Source organism: Bos javanicus, chromosome 18 (assembly GCF_032452875.1).
Source record: "Bos javanicus breed banteng chromosome 18, ARS-OSU_banteng_1.0, whole genome shotgun sequence".
NCBI classification, from domain to species: domain Eukaryota; kingdom Metazoa; phylum Chordata; class Mammalia; order Artiodactyla; family Bovidae; genus Bos; species Bos javanicus.
Window position 1 is genome coordinate 38,253,356 of NC_083885.1, and position 20,324 is coordinate 38,273,679.

A 20,324-nucleotide genomic window follows, 5' to 3' on the forward strand; every position below is an offset into this window, starting at 1 on the left:
GTGGTTGAGGTTCAGGGTACGGTGGTTTTAACCGCAGGACAGACTTGAGGGTGGAGCCGTTCTAGATGCTCAGAGGCACCTCGCCCTGCACCCTTAGGAGAAAGGGGGAACCGTTCGATTTGTCTAGGGGTCAGGAGGTAGGCTGCAGGGTGGGGGGAGGGAACGGATGGCTGGAGCGCCAAGTGCCGCTCCAGGCTGTCTCTCTCTCCTGTCTCTCCCTTCCTACCTCATCTTCTGCCATTTCCAGAGGCAGGAGAAAGGTGATCTCGGACTTGACCCCTAAATCACAGCTGCTGGTGGCTGCACCTCGCTCCGGAATGAGCGCAGCCCCTTCCCGAGGCTCGGGCAGCTTAACCCTTTCCTCCCCATGCGCTCAGGGGCCGGCAGCAGTGGCGCCTCTGACCTCGGCACTGCCGAGCAGCCCGCCTCCTCCGCGCGGCACCTTGGATCCCACCAGGAGACCACAAAAGGGCAAGACTGCGGGGCGCTGTAAGGCTGGGGCACAGGCCGGTCGGCCCGGAGCGCTGCCTGAGAGCTGGAGGAAGAGCCGGAGTTAGCGGAACGAAGAGGGATGTTTGGATCGTGTTAACTACCCAGACAGATGCACTTCGGCATGTCTGCATTTATGGAATCCATATGTTGTCGTGGCAAATGAAAGGACAGTAACACGTACATACAATAGACTTAGAATAACAATACACATTCAAAAAGGGACCGCACATTCTTTACCCTGAAACCCTTCTCTTAGATCTAGCTCTGGAGTTGTACGGAGAAGCGTCCTTTCAACCTCCCATGCCTCCACATGAGGTTTTCTTTTTTTCTTCCTCCTCCCTTTTTTGTTTTTGTGTCCCCAGTCCCCCAACAGCAGAGAACCCAGGGCCCAGAGCTAGGCTCTCTGGGAGTGAAATCTTCTAAGATTCCCGTTCCCCTCCCTTTCCCCTTAAAAAAGACTGGCCCATCGCATCTTTGGCCCATCGCATCTTTGAGCCCAATGTGACCAAATAACAGCTGCTCACATTGCAACCCCAGACTCTGAAAATTGCAGGGGAGCAGATTCTTAATCAAATTTACCATCCACATCTTCAGCATTAAACCGACATTTCTATATTATAGTTGCAAGAAAAGGAGCTTCAGACAGATCTGGAAATGGAACCCCCCAGCCCAAAAGCACACCCCTCTCCACTACCTACATTTGTGTACATCTTATATATCTGTGTGCACATGTACTTATGCACACACAGGGATGCACAGACATCTGAAGTCATCCAAATGTATATTTATGTACTCATGTATGCAGATATCTTTGTGTTTATATATACAACCATGCACTTGAGCGAGAGGCAGGGAAATATACACATCAATGCAATATTTAGCCCACTTTCCACTTTCCCTTCCTACTGTAAATTGTTTAAAAACAGATTGGTCTAAAATTTTCTGTCCCCTTGCCAGCTAAATGAAGGATTTAGATTCTGAATTTCTTGGTTCCTTTTTTCATTCTGTACATAAAGTAATCCATATAGATGCTGGATTATCGCCTAAGCATTATTCAGTGATACGAGCTTGGTACCTCTCCTCCTTATAACGAATTCACTCAGTGAAATTAGCATAAGTATTTACCAGATTAAGCTGACATTTTCCTATACTGCAACACAAAATACATTTATATCCAGAATTTCCCTCAAATCGTCTGTACCACTGGAGAGACTGATTTCTTCCATGCCGTTTTGTATAAGAAACAAGCTACAAGTTCGCTTCTAGTACTACTTACATTTAAAAACAAACAAACAAACAACAAATACATAGCATTTAAGTGAGATTTCAACATTTACAAGGAGAAATTGAATTCTGATACATCCTAAAAAAATAAACAGATGTATGAAGATTTGTGAAGACAGATAAAGAGGAAGCAAATATACTCCTGAGGGTCTGAACAATTTTCCTTACCTGATGTATAATGGAAAAATTCAGAATTTACCAGTCTTCCTTCAGTCAGCTACATTTTACACTGACCTGCACTTTGGACTGAAAGGGAAAAAAAAAAAGATTAACTGTTGCCAATGAAAAATTTAAAATAATAATCAGAAACTGGACAAACTGAAGGTAAAAATATACAATGGCTACAATAAAGATAAATATTTATTTAATCAAAGTAGAAGTTGTGTTTGGACTGTAGGAATGTTTCATCCTTCCCTTTAGAAAAAAAATCAAGCAAGAAGAAAGCCAGAGTCTTTGCAGACTCCTGGAGAGTTCCCATTGTCCAGGGCTATCGAGAGCCCAGAATGGCATTAACCTCACAAAAGACACATTGTGCAGAGGACAAAAAAAAGCCCCTTCTTCTACAATAACTTTTAGCTTTTTTATTTTTAGAAAATGACAAAGGTTTTGCAAGCACTGACTGGTGAAACCTGTAGCAAGCCAGGCTGGACTTGGCTTTATTGATCTACTGTCCCGCATGGAAAGCAGCCAGGAAAAGTTTGAATGGCAATCCAGATTTGGCTCATAGAGAGGAAACCCCCGATTTCTCTAAATGTATTTTTTTTTCTAAATAAAACAGCATTATTCCCAGAGTGAATTCAGAAGGATTAGATGAGGTAACCCTGCAAAATCCTAAACCGGTTTTCTCCTCCTAGTCTTGACTAAGAAGCTGTACGCTCTTAAGAGCATTGGGAAATCTCTCAAAATGAAGAATTCCCTTCTAATCAAACAGATTTCCCGATTAATTCCCCAATTCCTTCTAAAATAAATAATACAGCAAGGCTGGGACAAAAATTTTTTTTCTACAAAAAAATAAGTTTTAGTGTGCGTTCTCTACCTGATGTTACAGGGTTCATGAATAATGCCTTCAAAAACATAAATGTTTTTACATTTGTTTGCAGATCATTTAAAGTGCAAATTGCATTTTATTTTATTTCAGACATTGTAATTTCAATGGTACTAGTTTATATTTAGAACTTGCATGAATGCATACTTGTCCTTAAAAAAAAATCTATTGCAGTAGCAGTGACGCTAAGGCTAGGATTTAAAAGGGGGGAGAGAAAAAGGGAAAGAAAGAGAGAGGGGGAGAGAGAGAGAGAGACTCCTGTTCTTCCTGCGTTTGTTTGCTTGCTTTTTGGAGGTATCATGCACCCGCCTAAGTGAAGGCTTTGATGTACTAGGAATCGGTACAGTAGCAGGGTCCCTGGATGCTGTCTTTGATTCTAGGGATCTCCTTCGGGCTCTGGTGGGATGTACCGCGCCTAGTCTTTATCTGAAATCCATCCTCTCATTTCAAGCCCTTTGGCTTCTGAGACTCTGCTCCAAACTCTTGGAGGTAGCTGTAAGATTTTTTTTTTTTTGGCATTTAGGGAAAGAGTATGTAATTCCCACCCCCCACCCCCCACACCACCACACCACCACACCACCACACACACACACACTCTAGACCTTTCCTCGCTATTTAAATATATTGGCTTTCTTTCTTATGAATTTAGTCTGAAATTATTTTTCACTGCCTTTATTACATCCCTGCTTTTGATGGCAAAATAGCTTCCTGTGTTTTGAAAACATCTGCTTTCCAGGTTTTACACGAGAAAATTGATTTTACTTTTCTCTTAAGTCCAGAAAGGTAGAAAGTTGGACTTGTTTCCAAGTCTTTCTTTAAGTTACCCCCTTTCAGTTCTGATTCACTTTCCCCCTTTTATTTCTTCTAATCATCACTCCTCTCTTCCCCCTCCTTCTAAAGAACCAGAGAAGATTGATTGCGTCTTATTTCAGAAGACAAAATTAACATATTATATCTTTTTGTCTAGTCTATGGTACGTGTTAAAGTTTTCTCCATATTTTCTCCATTTGTCCTCTGATTGTGGGGGGGGGGGAGGTCATTTTCCTCCTTTAAAAAAAATCTCCGATTTGCAATTTAAAGTGGTTTCTATTCTAAGTCTCTGCTCCTTCTCTGTTCTTTCACTTAAATCTTTGCTTTAAGCTGTCCCACTCCATTAATGCCCCCCCCCCCTTCCTCTTTGAGGATGCTCTCTTCCTATTTAACTTAAACATTTCTGCGTTTGCCAAAAAATGAAAGAAAGAAAAGGAAAGGGGGGAAGAAAAAACAAGAGCGAAAGAAAAGAGAGAAAAAAGAAAGGAAAGAAAAAAAATCTTAGCCAGGTTCCTATTGTTGGTTCTCTGCATTTCACTTCTCGGTGTGTGTGTGTGTGTGTGTGTGTGTGCGCGCGCGCGCGCGCGTGTGTGTCGTGTGTGTGTGTGTGTGTGTGTGTGTATGTGTTTTTAATACATGCATAAACTTTTGGTGCCTCTCTCCCTCTTCCTGGGCTCTTCTCCCATCCTCTCTTCCTGCTCTCCTCGCCCTGCTCATCACTTTCCCCTGTTTTTTTTTTTTTTTTCCCTCCCTTCCTCCCCTCTGCCTCCCTCCACCTCCCCCTTTTCTTTTTTGCTGAATCTTATTGATCCAGAAGGTGGCTAATTAGCCCTTCCCGTCGTGCCTGGGTAATGAAGCACATGCGCACTGAATTAATCACAGCCATTTTTTGCAGGAAACTAATTAGCAGAATAAAGATCCAAAGACTTTTTTTTCTTTTCACTCATCAGCTCCCACTTCCAGCGCGTCCCCTCCGACCGCTGCAGCCGCCGCCGCCGCCGCCGCCGCCTCCTCCTCCTCCTCCCGGCCGCAGCCGCCGCCGCCACCGCCTGCTTTGCATCCCAATTACAGCCTAGAGCCGCTGCCGCCGCCGCCGCCGCTTCTCCTCCGTGGCCCCTGCCCGCTCCGGGGGCTGTAAACTCCCCGCCAACCATGCTGCTCGGCGGCAGCGGCGGCGGCGGCTCCGGCTCCCCGGCTGCGGCCGCCTCCCGCCCCGGGCTCCGCCGAGCGCGCTCCAGCTCCGCCGCCGCCGCCGCCGCCGCCGCCAGCAGCGCGTCCTCCGCCGCAGCCGACCCCCGCCAGCCGCCGCTGCTGCCTTGATGGGCTCCGCGGCCCGAGCGCCTCTTTTCGGGATTAAAAGCGCCGCCAGCTCCCGCCGCCGCCGCCGCCGCCGCCAGCAGCGCCGCTGCAGCCGCCGCCGCCGGAGAAGCAACCGCGTAAGTGGCAACTTTTCCCTCTTTTTTTTTTTTTTCCCGCCGCCGCCGCCGCCGCCTGCTCCTCCTCCTCCTCCCGCCGCCACCGCCCGGACGCGGGGCTCCTCGGGGCGCCGGGGCTGCTTTGCATGGGGCTCGTCCTGCCCCCTCCCGGCTCCCGCGCCCGGCCGCCGCCGCCCGCGCTCCCCGCGCCCGCGCCCTGCTCGCTCGCTGCGTCCCGCTCGCCTTCCCCCTGCGCCAAACTTTCTCTTTCTCTTCTTCTTCCTCCTCCTCCCGCCGCCGCCGCCGCGGAGCCCCGGGCCGCCCCCTCCTCCCCGGCCCCCGCGCCGCCGCCGCCGGCTGCCGGCGACCCCCCGAGAGGGTGGAGGCGCCCGGGGCGAGGCCCGCGCGGCGACTTTGGAGGCGCCTCCGGGCAGGGCCGGCCGGGGCGCGCGGGCTGAGGGCGGGAGGGCGGCCGGGGTCCGGGCGCCGAGACAAAGGCGGCGGTCGGCGCGGGGCGGGGTGGGGGGGGGTTCGCGGTGCCGAGTGCCCCCGCCCCCGCCGCCCCCGGCCCCCAACTTTGCCCCACCCCGGGAGGCGCCGGAGCCCCGAGCTGAGCCGCCGCGCGGGGCGCGCACCCGGCCGGGAGCCGTCGCCGCCGCCGCTGGCCGGCCGGCCGGCTGGCCGGGCGCCTTCCGCGCCAGTGCTCCACTGGCCGGGGACACGGCCGCCAGACCGGAGCCCTGGGGTCCGAGAGAGGGCGAAGGGGCGACGTGGCCGCCCGACCTTCTACCTGCGCGCTCTCCGCCCTGCCCCACTAGCAGCGCCGCGAACGCCCTGAGGGGGCTCTGCCCTGGACACTAGGGGCTCCCGGGGGCTCGAGGCTGCGCCGCCGGCCGGGACCAGACGTCGCCTGGCCGGCCTCTCCTTGCCGAGCTGAGTTGAGACACATCAGAGGATCCCTGCTTGTTTTTTTTTTACTCCCCCTTTTCTCTTTCTTTTCTCTTTTTGCTCACGCGAATCTGGGATTGTTTACGTTCCGTTCCCCACTTTTACTCCTCGTCCTGTTTCATTCCTCTTTTCCATGTATTTTCCCCATTAGATGCAAAAAACACGTTCCTGATTTTTACATTACGCATTTTCATGTACATGTTTTTGCGTATCTGTTGGAGAGTAGAGCTAAGTGTATTTTATGCCGGGTATTTAAATTGTGTATGGAATCAGTAGGCTTTTTGTGGAGCTATTAAAAAATACATTTTACTTTGCAAATTAATCTGTTGCTCAGACTCTGACTTTGGCAAAATGTTGTGCAGTTCCTTCGAATGTGGCAAATTCTTTGATTACAAGTGCTTGCAAAAAATCACCCACTCAACTTTTCCCCCTTGTTGCTTTGAAGCAAGGTAAATATGACAATTTTTATTGGTCTCAATTATTGAAACTTGATCTGAGGACTATATGGAAGAAGGGGGCTGATTGCCTTTTTCTGGCCTCCAGTTCTGGTGACTTTTAAAAGGGGGGTTGTTAAGTACCTTTGAAGAATATGACATACGGTGATCGCTTGGCTGTAATGCAAATTACAGAACATAAATTCACTTTGAAATTAAAAAAAAGAGACTCGAGCCCTTTCAGTGGGGACACTTGAGGATTTATTATGTTTTTTAAAAAATTACTTTTTTTCTCCCTACTTTGGGAGAATGGCTAGTTCCAGACCAACTTATTGGAGGTCTGTGGAAAGAGGCTTGGGAAATGGGAGAGGGGGAGAAGATTGATCACAATCTGCATAATCGATAGGGCAGCGTGCTGCAATCTTGTACCTACATTTACTGTAAATTTCTACAGTATCTGCAGCGTGGGTGCTCTAGTGCCTTGCTTGGCTTCTTAGAGGAGATTTAGAAACAGTGCAAGCAGAATTTACTGCCAGCTCTCCGGAATAATATAGAGGAAGTCCACTGGATTGTGGCTCATTTTAGAACTCCTTCATTTTACTGTACTTTTTTTTTTTTTTTTGGTGAATCTATTTACATGTGGGGGTTTCCGGTATTGAACCCCCAAAGTGTTGGTATCCTATATAGGTTGGGAGTGGAAAGTATTGGGGGGGAAATGAGGGGATAGGAATTCACTTATTGAATTACCACTTCGGCCGCCCTCTGCTTATCTTATAATGTGAAAGATCTTTAACTAGTGCAAGGAATTTAGAGAGAAGAATCCAAGAGAGAGTATTCCACCAGAGACTGAAGCAGTGTCAAAAGTAAGGATTGCTGTGTGTGTGCATATGAGAGAGAGAGAGAATACAGACACTTATCTTACAGTCAGGCTTGAAAGCTTGGTGGTAGGTGAATCCATATTTGGAGATGATTTTGAAATAGTCTAGCAAATGGTGCACGAGCAGGATTTCATAAAAAGTGTACACCGAGTCAGTTTTGAAAGGATTGCGGTTTGGGGAGGTGAGGTGTGGGCAGGAAAACCCACTGTAGGCCAGCCGCCTTCCTCTGTCTGTGTGTCTCCTCCCTTCCCCCTTGCCTGAGTTCTAGTTTTTAATTACTTAATGCTGAAACGCACAAGGCTTATATAAATATTTGCAAATGCTCTTTCCTATTGATTTCTCTGAATAAACTGCCCTACTCAGGTCCAGAGAGGAGGCAATTCAGATCTGTGGACTTTTTAAACATACAGAGTCTCTGGAGGAGGGTTGGTCTGTGCACGCGTGTGTTTATGGGTAGAATTGTAGACATGAAGATTCTGGGGTGCTGCAAGAAGAGTCCAGGGCCTCTGTGTGGGAACTGGCCCCAAGACCTGGCAGTTCTGACACATGGGCGCACGCACGCACGTGTGTGCGAATGTGTGTGTACGTTTATGTACTGTGTGGGTGTCTACACTGTGGGAGTCTAAATGCATTGCAGTTACACTACTCCCCCCCCCCCCGCCCCCCATTAAATATGGAGCAGTTTTCCAGGGCTTGGTGACTGCCTTCTCCTCAGGGTCACATTGAGTTTGAATCTGACCCAAGGTGCAGGAATCCTGCAACAGGGAAATAAAAGAATATACAGAATGGGGTCAGGTCAGCTGCTCAGAGGCCAAAACCCCTACAGCTGCTTTGATTTTATTTTGTGTGTGTGTATATTTTAGGCTCCTCCTGCCATGTTACAAATTGGGCCTTCCCCCTCTCAGGTGTTTGCTCTGTAGCTTAAAGGCACCAGAGCCTCTGCCTGCATAGATGTCTGCTCCCAGCAAGAACAGAAAACCTACAATACCAAATCCAAAACAAAACAAGGGAGGAGGGGGAGGGAAAAAAAAAAAAAACCCTATTGAGTTCAGGCAAATAAGGTTGGATCTCCAGATCCGATTACAAAGCAGCTTTGAATATGCAAGACAGCACACAGGACCAGTTATTCCAGTTACAACAAACTATTAAAAAAAAGAGAGAGAGAGAGAAAAGAAAAGGCATGTTTAGGTCGTAATTTGTTAGTACAAGGAAAAGAATCCCACATAAAGCTGCCTTTTTTTCCCCCTGCCTTCCTTTGCTGGCTTCACAGAATTCACTCACCCTTTCCCGATTTGTCTATTGTATAGTTTCCTTTATTAAAATCTTTGGATTTAGGAAGATCGCTGCAAGCAACACATATTCTGTATTTTTTTCCTTTATCTTAGAGGAGAGTTGGCAGGGGTTCTGTGGTTTGCAGTTACACAATATGTTATCATGTTTTTAATCACTAAATCATTGCAGTGGTTATAGATTTACAGTCTTGGGGTATTACAGAAAGAAGCAACGGCGGCTGTATATATATGCTTTTAAATTACACCCATGTAAACTGAGTACAGCGGCTGTGAATATGGTCGGCAGACTTCATCTCTCCCCCGCCCCCCAGCATCTTATTTCTTTTTCCCTCTGTGATTTTTTTTCAAATTGTTCAGTTTGCTTAAAATAAACTATCCCCCCCCACTCCTGTGTTCCTTTTCTCTTCACACCTTCCCCCCCCCCCCCCCCCCACCGACACACACACAATTTTTTTTTTTTTTAATTTGAGACCTCTAACCCCAGATAAGGTAGAATTCAGACTCTTAAAATAAGACTTTGGATCAGGGAGGAGAGTAATAATAATTTAAAAAGTAGATTTCCTAAGAAATCCTCTTGGTTTTCATACCCACCTCCAGTATAGGGATGGAGGGCCAGCGTGCAAATCTGGAGGTGGGGATGGGCAGAGGGGAGAGAAGGCAGGCCCATGGCACTTGCCTGCCTGGGACCTCCAGTGTCCTGTCACCATGAACCCACTTTCAGCTTCTGTTTTTCATATTATTATGTAACAGAATCCTTGGCAGCATTAAAAATTCAGTATTACAAGCTGATTGTAATGCTGCCTCATTAGACAGCACTGTCTGGCCTTGTATTAAGTGAAACACAGAGCATGGCTTTCAGATTATAAACACCAATAAATATTAAGGATCCGCAGAGGGGGGAAATAGTCAGCTGGGTTTTTGGCCCCTTCTGGTTTTATATCCCCTCCCATCGTCTTCCCTTTATCATCCCTGCCTCCTCCCATGGCACCCCCCCCCCCCCCACGGTAACTGTCATCTGTTTTCTTGGCATGCTGATATGTCGACCCTGGTGACATTTTAGGAGGGCTTTTTATAGAGTTATCTTGTGTACACAAAAGGTTTGGAAGTTTGTTTTGTTTTGATCTGCAATAAACAGGCCCTTCACTTTGCTGATGTCATTTCCGTTCATATTTGAGTTGTTTATTGTGCTTCTTCGCAGGGCCCTCACATCCCTACCCCCACCTCGCATTTCAGCCAGAGCCTGTGGCTGCCTGGGGAAGAGGGGACACATTTCTAAGCTGCCAGGTCTGGGTTCAAAGGCTGAGGCTTTCGTGTCACTGCTTCGTCCTAGGGTTCGCCCGCTGGGGAAGATGTTTCCAGCTTCCAATCTGGTTAAACACTCCGACATCCACTTGCCCTGGTATTTTCATGGCATGTAGTCATTCACCTCAGCTTTCTTTCTTTGAAGGATCCCCCATACACACACACCTTGTCTATGTCTTTAGTACATCCTTATTGTCCACATCTCCATGCAGCAACTCCCCCCTCCAAAAAAAACCCCCTAATCTCATAATGATGACTTTGATTCAGTTGCAAATCTGAAGCTGACTTTAGGGACTTCATGCTGTGAAAAAAAGAAAACGTTTCCAGGCGTTGCCCCACAGTCTCTCCCTCACCACCTTCTATCCCTGTTCAGTTTTTTTTTTCTCCTTTTGCGTTTATTTTTCTGTTCCCGGCCTTTTTGTAGACATAAAGGCCATTCTGGTGTTACTGAAAATGACCGCAGTGTCCAGTGTCTCTTATTTCCATGTGATCTACAATCGGAATGGAACCCCTCCTCCAAAAGAAAAAAAAAATAGAGTGAGGAGAGGAAGGAGGAAAAACTGAGTGTGTAGGCCCCCAAGGCGTTCCTCTAATAGGATGATGGGTTTTAGGTTAAAAAAAAATATTATTGTTTTGTTCTTTTAGCTTTAGAAATAATAGGGAGAGAGGGAAAAGCAGTCATTAGGAAGTTCACTGAGCTGCTTTCCAACTAAGACGGGTGAAAAATGAAGCTGCATTGACACTTGGCTTCATGTGAAAGCCCCAGTAACCTCTCCCCCCTTCCGTGGCCCTGGCCTTTTGTTCCTGGAGAACGGAGCTAAGGTGCTTTTTCTCCCAGACCAAAGGCAGCAGGCAAGGAGTCCCCTTGTGTGCGCATCGCCTTTAGATGGCCTTCTCATGGTTATTGTCAATGCAGACTCCCCCAAACAATTGCTCCAGGGAGACACAAAAGCAAAAACATTTGTCCTATTTTTTTAACCTCTTTGTTTTAGATTTTTTTTTTCCCACCCATTCTTTAAATTTCACAGTTTCTATTTGTCTGCAGAGAGACAAACGGAACAGCATGAAGCAAGCGCATTTTACCGTAGGCCTTACTGACGATTGGAATGGCCTCAATAGAAATCCAGATTCTCAAAAACACCGGCTGACTTGGAGGAGATGTGAAATTTCAGCTTGGGGCTCTTAAGTGAGCTTACCACAAATTTTGGACAAAAAATGCACTAAAAGGAAAAGATAAGACAATGGGATTCTGGGATCATCCGGGGGAAGTGTGAAAAGGGTCATCTTTTGTTTCTCTCTTAGGATCCTGCCCCGAAGAAGTGGTCGCTTGATAGGAAGGAATCACAAATCCAAATGCAATTTGGATTCATTAAAAAAAAAAATTCTGGTTCTGTTTTACTGTGCTCCTGGTGCTTCAGGGACTGTTTTAATGCACGTATGGCGGGCGCTGTTGGTATGCACTGTGAAACTGAGGCTGTGTTGAGAATTTTTTTTAAACCATGATTTTATACATAGAAAGGCCACATCCCCCTCCCCCTTTTCTTTCCTCCCTCGTTTCCTTTTTCCTTTCTTCTCCTTTCAACCTGCTTCCCCTCCAAGAATTCAGCGGTTTGCATCAGGCTGCAGGCAGAGGGATGGGTCAGACAGTGGGGATGGCCCATGAGCAGAATAGCCCACCTCTTTTTCCTGGGCGCAGACAAAGCACCTCTCTCCTGTAATGTATATAGACCCTGATTTTGATGCTGTCCTTAAGAATCTGTCTGCCTTTTCATTAAAATTCTTGATTTCAAGGTTTAGAAACACAAATGTAAGAATCCCCCTGGGTATAAAAGTCTTGCATGGCAAATTCTCTTGGCCCTTTCAGAAATTTTATATATATATATATTTTTTTTTTTTTAAGAGGAAGCTCCTCACCTAATGTTTTAAAGCTGTTTTAAGGCAAGGTCTTTATTTTTGCTTTCTGAAAACTTGGGCTTTGTAACTGAAATTTGAAGAAAGCTCTCTATTACAGTTTTTTTTTTTTTTCCCTTCTTTAAATGGTTCCTCATTTATATCTTTTTATTTATTTATTTTTTTATATCTTTTAAAAATTGTCATTGATAGACTTAGGTTCTGAGCTGGGGAGGTTGGGGAAGTAAATCAGATAGCATCCCACCTACGATTTGGGGGGTAAAAATTAATCCATGGAATTAGCATTGTAGCAAGAGATGGAGGCCTTGAGGTTTGTGACAGAGAAATGTGAATCAGAACATCTGTTAGGCCTTGGCACACCAGCCTCTATTCGTTCTGGAGGTGAGTGTGGGCTGTTCTGAGGAAAGCGTGCATTCTGTACCATACCCAGGAGGGCCTGGCCACCCAGCGGGTACCAGGCCCCTAAATATAACTGCCTAGAAAGAATGGGGTGAATTCAGGGCATGCAGTGCAGTTCAGCTCCAAATGTTTCCTTGCTTATTTGAGGGACTTTTGTTTTTGTTTTGTGCCCTCTTCTGGCTTTTTCTTTGTTAAAGCCTCAAGGTTATTTAAGCACTAGTTTTAAAAATCAATGTGTATGTATAATTTAATAAAAATAGAAGGCTCTGGAAGAATACCCAAATCTGCCTCGACCCAGTTGTGCTGTGAAGACAAGAGCCCAGGTTTAGCTACAAGTTAGAATGCTGACATTCGCTGTCTCTTAGCTCAGAGATCATATTTACCTTTGCTGAAGTAAAAGGAGCAGCACTGGAGAGAGAGAGAGAGTGTGAGTGAGTGAGTGTGTGTGTGTGTGAGTGTGTGTGTGTGTGTGTGTGTGTGTAGGGGAGAGAGAGAGAAACAACCAGTTTGGCTGGATGGGGTCTTTGTAATTTACCAGCCAGCTCAGTAAGCGCCAGGGGACTGGCCTCTGATTTGGAAAGTGGCTAAGGGGAGGAGTAGGAAAGGGGTTAGCATTCCCTGATTTATTTTTAAATGTTTATCCTTTTGGCTGTTGCCAGTTACGCTTTCCAGATGAGACAAGACTAGTTATGGAGAACTGGAAGAGAAGAATTGTCTTTTCTGAGAGTGGGTTTATTTGTCAACAGTGTCCAGGATGGAGCGAGGAGAGTGCCCGCCTGTCACTGCTGAGTAGGCTGTGGGTGTCACGTCAGACAGCTGCCCTGGGAAGAGCTGGGGCCTTTCAGAGCCGGGGGACAGAATTTGCAACACGTATGTCAGAAAAACTGTTGATTCCATATGGAAGTGCGAAACTTGCAAAACTCACTGAAGAGGTATTGTTTTGGTTAGCGATGACAATAAGTTTTGGTTGCGGTAACATGCCAACTTGTGTGTAATCCTTTATATTTCTGATGATGCAGAGGCCATAGATCACCTGCCTGTGGGTTACCTGTTAAATCTGTGCCTGTAGCAAAGGCAGGCCTGACCAGGCCTTTACCTTGTCTGCAGCTTGGTGTCGAATTAAAGGGAAGGAACTCAGGGTCCTTACTGGTTCTACCTGTCAGGCCTCTGAGGTGTCTGGGAGGCAGATGCAAGTGTCTGCCGCTTGGAATGGCAGTTTCAGACTGCCCAGACCTCCACAATCCTTCCAGGTGTCTAGATGGCTGGATCTTTGGGCTTTCCAGCTTTTATTTTTGTTGAAGATACCTATCTGTTGGCCCACTTGGTTTATGATGTCACCGGATTAGGAGGTCTTTGCCTGTTAATAAAAGTTAAGACAAAGCAGCAGAATTAGATTTTCTGGGAGTAGAAACATTTTTGTATTGTGTTTATCTGCTGGGCTGTGGGTTGCTTCCAGGTAAGACATGGAGGCCTGAAGTCTGCACTCGCCTGAAGACATTTCCAAAGATATCTCTGAATTGTCTGTGCCACGTTACTTGCATTATTGCTAGCATCATCATCTTCATGTATTATTCATAGTCCCTTTTTCAATTAAATTATTAATTGGTTTTCTTTAAGGTGTTCTCAACTTATGTGGCTAAAATAAATAATAGTGTTTTGAAAATACCACCTGTTCTTGGACCTGAAGTCAGGCAGTCTGGAAACAGCTCTGCAGTGGCCATACTTTGGTTTAGAAAATCACCCTCTGCTTGTCCCTTTTCCATCTCCAGTCCCCCTGCCCCCCTCACTCTCTCATGTGTGACAGAATTTGGCTTGTGCTGTCCTTTGTCCCTAATCGGACATGATTCCCTAGAGGCAGTCTTTTCTCCCTGGACTTTAGCTGGGGAAAAAAAAAATTTTTTTTTTTTTTTTGAGGCTCTTTTTTTGAACTAAAATGTAGAGAGGGGCTGTCCTTCCCCAACAGGTTAAGGTAGTTATATTAATTTGAGCCCAAATTATATTGTGCAGAAATGACTTCTAGTTTTCATTGCCCCTTTCCCCCCTGCATCAGTGTGTGCTTAACGCTAATACGATTCCATACATACAGCTCCTCCGCCTTGTGAGCTTATTATATTTCTAACACTTGCACGGTTCATTATTGTGCAGTCAGAAAGGACTCTCAGGGCTGTGGGGCCAGCCGGGGTGGGTGGCTTTCAGAAAAGGCGAAAGCAGGTGCCTTTCTGTGCTGAGAATCCGGAGTGAATTCAGACTGAGCCTGGGACTCCAGCAGGGAGGACAGGGGACTTCCGGTGAGATTTCTGTGGTGCTGCCTTTTGCCTATCTGAATGGAGAAGACGAACCTGGGGAGATAGAAAAGTGTCCAGCGACTGCTTTGACCAACTGGAGTGGCCACATTAAATCTGCCCCAGGTGGTAGAATCTCCCTAGGAAGGGACATGACCTGTGGCTTTTTAAGGCATGTTGTTAAAGACACTAAGGTTAATTGCAGACTGGACTTTTTCTCTCTGTCTCCTTTTTCTTTCTTTCTCTCCCGTGAAAAACTCTATCCTTAAACTCTCAATGGAGAGCAGGTTTTTTTTTTTTTTTTAATAAGTTTCTGCAGCTGAAAAACAGAAGTGCTCTGTAAAGCAGTTAATAGGTTGGGTGTGTGTTTCAAATAAATTCCTGTCCACATTGGCTAATGTCCGTACGCTGGAGTGGCCTGGCTGTGACGTGGCTGGGGCCGGGAGACCCAGGGCTCCGGTTCGGAGGCCCCAGGCTTCTTGTTTTGGCCGAGGGCGCGTCCCTTTCTTCTCGCCCGACTCTAGGCCGGCCCCTGACTTTTGATGAGTGAGGGGTCAGCGCCTGGGGAGGACCAGGCTTTGTTCCCGCCGGGCTGGTTCTTCGCGCGGTGCAGGCCGAGCCGCCTGGAGCTCTGTCTCCGGGCGCGAGGCCCGGCCTGCCCGGAGGCTCGTCCCCGGAGCGCAGCCGAGCGCTGGGGCCTCGCGCGCCCGTGTGTGTCCCCGTGTCCCCGCGGGCGCGGCCGCCGCGGAGCACCCGGCCTGTGCCCGGCACGACTGTAGATGTCAGGCTTTGCCCGGGGAGCCGAGCGGCGGCGGGGCTGTGAGTTTCAAATTAACCTTCCGCTTTGTTGCTGTGTAATGTGGATCCCCGAAGGCCCCCCGCCCCGCCCGCCCCCCTTCCCCGGGCGGTGCGCGCTGCAAACTGCGAGTTGAGCTTCATTTACATAAAGCGATTCCGGGCGGGAGGGCGGGCGAGCCGGCAGCGGGCAGGCCGGGGACGGGGACGCGAGCGCCGCGCCCCGTGGGTGAATCCCCGCCGCGCGCCCGGGGACCCTCCCTCCCGGGGAGGAGCGACCACCGGCCCCGGCCGCCACCATGAGCCCCCCTCCCCTGCCCCAGGCCCCCCCGCACCTAGCCAGAGCCACCTTGGAGCCCCGGGGGCAGCGGGAGGTGGGGAGAAGGCCGCCTGGAGTGGTGGGTAAGTTCGGGGCTTCGGTGCCGCTGGAATTTCCCATTGTCGCGCCCGCCGAGGCCCCCGGACCTGCGAGTGCCTCCTCCCTCCGGAGGTGTGCGGAGCCTTTGTGTGCCAGGTGAGTGCAGCCTCCCGCCCCCGGCCGGTCCGCGCAGCCGGCCTGGAGCTGCGGGCAGGTGCTGCGAGTCTTGGCTGAACTTCCCATTCTCTTGGGGCATGTGGGGGAGGGGCAGGCTGGATACACCTGAACTGCTAGACTCTACTTGGAGCCTACCTGGGGTGAGAGCCTCTGAATTCTGCTGGGCATAGAGTAAAGCCCTCCCTCCTTCCTCCCGTTCATCTTTTCCTCTCCTCCCTCTTGCCTTCCTAATTTTGCTTTTGGATTAGTTCCTGCCTTCTGAATATTTGCGGTGCTGGCGTCATTTAGAAGTTTGAGTTCCGCCGCCGAAAAATACACGCTCTTCATTGCAGGAGAAGTCACTGGCCAGTTGGAAACAGTGTGACCAGTGCGCTTATTGGAGAGTAATTAAAGGGAGAATCAGAGCTTTGGAGCGGGAGGCACCTTTGGAGACTGACTAGCTCACCCTCTACTTTCAGTTGGTTGGCCCTCTGGAAAAACCAGAGCAGCCTTCATTTCTGTAGGGAGGGGGTGGTTGAGAGAGAGAGAGAAAGAGAGAGAGAAAACTTAGATGTTTGTCCTGTTGAAAAAGAGGAGGAAGGCCCAAGTTAGGTCAGTAAAAGGAAAAAAAAAAAAGTAATTATGGTGAGCTGGAAGGGAAAGAACTTTCTGGAAAATGGTGCTTTCTGCTTTGGACATACCTGTGTTATAATGATGAGAACATGCCTGGAGGGCAAAGATTACAGTTCTTTGCCTGGTGTAGTCTTAAGAGTGCTTTGCCTGGCACAGTGGTGCATGGTATATAAACTGGTTTAAATGAAAAGAGCTAGCAGAAGAATCCAAGAGGGTCTTCTCTCCCGCCTTCTGTTTGTGTCATTTAACTGGCCTTGAGGACTCGGAAAGCCACTGACAGATAATCTCAGAGAGAGCACATGGCCCCACTTGGGCACGGAGAGAAGGCCTCTCCCTCAGGCCAGGGCCTGCCATGGTGGAATGCATGAAGGCAAACCAAGGAAAACAACCTTGAGCCTTGAAGGTAGATAGTGAGAAAGTTACGCGTCATCTTACTTCATCCCATGCTTTGCGATCCTTGGGGAAAGGTCACTAAATAAGAGTATAATTTCGAGCTCGTGCTAGCCGGGGAACTTCATTTCTCTGCCATCAAACAGCAGGTGTGAGTTCTCAGAGTTGGCCTCTGGAGTCCCCTCATTCCTAAATTCAGGAGGTGTCAAACCCTCATGTTCTTTTAATGCCTGTGGTTTCTGGATAGGTTTCAAGGGGAAACCCTAAAAATCACGAGCTCCAGTAGACCGGGCTGGAGAGGGAACCGTGAGTGAGAGGACAGAGGCTGCATCTGAGAGGAAAACATACACCTTGCAGGGCAACCTGATCAAGAAAGGCCGAGACGAGCCTGTTCCTTGCTCTCAGAACAGTCACTGGCAGCCTGAGGTTCTGAATCCTTCTTGTTACCCAACCTGAAAAGCAATTAGGGAACAGAGATGGTGGAATGTAAGGGAAGTTAGGAGACAGGGTTCTAAATAATCTAAGTGTTTCAAAAACAGGGTCATTAGAGAGAGGGCCATACCTGGATATTTGCACACCTGTATTTGTGTGCACTCTCCTTTGCCGAGACCCCGAAGGCCCCCTCTCAGAGGCACGTGGCTGTGAAGGCCAAGAGAAACTTTCCCTCTCTCTCTTCCTTAAATTACAGGACTAAGGAGGTTGTCTGCATTTAGGTTACAGCATGTTTTCAGAGAGCATGTAAGTGCCTCTCAGAATGGGCTAGGGTCACATTTTGCTCTTTTATTTAATTACACAAGTGTTATTTAACAACATGAGGCAGAGGCAGAAGCAAGCACTTTTACACTTTAAAAACAGTCCTTTTGGAATCACAAGGAATTAAGTGACTTAGAGACCTCCTGTCTTGATGACATGGGTCACCTCCTTTTCCCAACTCTCTTTTGAAATGGCTGCATTTTCTATGGGATAGAGCTGCTATTTTCCAGTTCTCCTGAGAACAGTTTTGATTGACAGGAAACTATTGAGAAACACTTGCTAACTCTTCCAAAATAGAAAAAAAAAAAAAAATCTGAGCTGCTTCCCCAGCCACCTGAAACTTTAATTTTGGTTTCTTCCCTTCTGTCTTTTATTTGCACAAACGAATACTCAGGGAGGATGGAAGGGACCCAAATAAAACAGAATTCTCAGCAGGCCTCTGTTTGACTCTTCCCAACAGGACACTGCTGCGCCTGCCTTCTTGCTGCTCTAGGGTTGCATTTAACTGCCATATCAGTTCAGTGCCAATTGGGCTGCCCAGTGGCCAGGAGCTAAACTAAGCGAGATTTCAGTTTTCATCATTATAACTTTAAATGATGATTAGTAAGACACTCCCTGGCTCAAGACGCTCCCTGGACAAGCCTGGCTCACCTTGGGTGACCCAGAGGGTGTTAGTTCCTTAGAATAAATCTGTGACTGCAGACTGCTAGTTAAGTCTTATCTGGGACTGCATATGGTTTAGCTTGGCTCCTTCAGTTCTAGCCCTAGTGGGGTCCAGGGCGTGTGTCCTTACTGTCACGGTGGGTTAGTGTTCCTTTTGGACCTTGGGGCTTTTTTTTTACCCCTTGCTTCTGAAGTGTTAGTGTGAGAGCCTAGAAATACCCCAGGGCCCAAAGCAGATCTTCACCCAAGAAATAATTTTTTTTACAGGGTTGCAACCGTCTCATGTTAAAAAGTAAATATTCAGGTGACTAAGCAACATTTTATAAAAGGGTAGGGAATTGTTCTAAGGGAAAAGTCAATTGTCTTGACACCCACTTTTTAGAGGAGCTCACCTTGCCTCTTAACTGGAAGGGTTTGCCTCCTGGTCTTATAGGGGAGGCAGTGGTGACTCTGGCCTGAAGAAACTTGCAAGCTCCATCTCACACTTGCCGGTATTCCAGAGATAATGTACCTGACGCTGAACATTAGTAACCTCAAGAAGTACAGTATGTGCTGTGGTTTATACTTGCGTTTGTTATTAAAATCATTGCTTGCTCTTAGCTTGGCCTATTTCTGTAGTGCTTGAGCCTGCTGGTCTTCTCTGGTTCCCAAGGCTGGTATAATTAACCAGGATGGGGCGTTACCTTAAAAACACAGCAAGAAGGCAGCTTCCATTACAGTGGGCTTCATAGGGGTATTGAAGGGTTCTGGTATGAGATTTTGGTTGTTAAAGGTGGTTGTTTTAGAAATCACAGCACAGCTCAGAACCACCATCCTCTGCTTGGGTTAGAAACTGTAGTCAGGGAAATGGGGACTTAGTTTTAATAGAATCCAGGCAAGAGAATCCCTCTGCAGGAGCTAGTCTCATTCAAATATTAAAAGGTGCCTTTTCTGTCCAAAGCAGTGTGCCGAGTCCTCAGACTGCTCGCATTGAGGAACACACACACAGAAGCTGAGATTGAGTCAGACTGCCCCAAGGGAGAGACCCAGGCAAAAATCTTGGCTCATTGGCAGGCCACTCTCAAAGTCCAGATTAAGGAGGAAAACTGCAAAATCAACAACTGTCAGATTTCTCTTCTATATGATTTAAAGTTGGCTGCCAGATTGTTCTCTTTGAACATGTGTGAACTGACAGTCAGATGTTAGAGGGCTTTTTTTTTTTTTTTCTTTAGCTAATAAAGTAAATGACTCTTATATGGATAGGAACTGGGGAATTGACAGCAGTATTGTGCTAAAGCTTCAGAGGCAGTGAGACAGTGTGAATGCTTTTTTTCTGGTTTTCATTCTTTGGGGCCAGGGGACAAGATGGTGAGGACAAGGCCGTGAGTGGTCATAGCAGTGATGGGTGTGTTTCCAGAGAAGTCTTTGCCCAAGGAAGGTGGCTTGGCTTATTTATCACTTTTAAAAGGTGATTTTTTGTTTCCTTTGATGTTGCTGCCCTTCTTTCACCCTTAATTCCTGGAGTTTCTTGCTTTTGTAAGAATAAGGGTCTGAATAAAAAAAGGGAAAGAAACAGAGTTTGCTAGATGGCAAATTTGACTTCATTTCAGAAGACTGCTGTGTTGTTGGTTTTAACCCCAGACAGGGGCCTCTTAACAAAACACTGGGGCTTAATCTGCCTTTGGGTGAGCCCTTCTCCCTTCGCACAGGAGGGTCGCCACGCAGTCTTGTCAACACCGGAATTAATGCACACAGGTTTTGATGTGTGCCCCTCCAGAGGGGCCTTAGCTAGCCTCCTGTGTCCTGGGGGTGGGGTCTTAGAAGGTTCAGTTCCTCTCTCTTTGAGTTTGGGTGTTAACACATGTGTCGCCTCGAAGACTTCGCCATCCTCTTCCCTCCCTGAAGTTTGTCTAAGGCTTCCAAGGAAGGGAGGAATGGGGTGTGCAAACCATATACTCCCCTCCTGCCTGTTGCCCCTTCTGGCTGCTGCAGGTTTGGAACAGAAGCTGTCAGCTCCCCTTGTAGGCTGTGCCTTGGGAAGATGGAGAAACCCCGAGATCCCTCTCTCCTCCCATTCTGCTAATCACATAATGGCTTTAAAGGCT

General features: G+C 47.6%; 1 protein-coding gene across 5 annotated transcripts in view; it reads left to right on the top strand.

Annotated features, from left to right (window-relative positions):
* Positions 1-4,977: 4,977 nt before the first annotated feature.
* ZFHX3 (zinc finger homeobox 3) overlaps positions 4,978-20,324 on the top strand; it is a 251,101-nt gene continuing 235,754 nt past the window's right edge. For 2 of the 5 annotated variants that reach the window (XM_061387768.1, XM_061387770.1), the window contains exon 1: positions 4,978-5,067. The gene's annotated coding sequence lies outside the window, so the exon portion shown is untranslated. Of the gene's footprint in view, positions 5,068-15,452; positions 15,802-20,324 lie in introns of those variants that run through there. The other 3 variants (XM_061387771.1, XM_061387769.1, XM_061387773.1) reach the window with 3 other exon arrangements.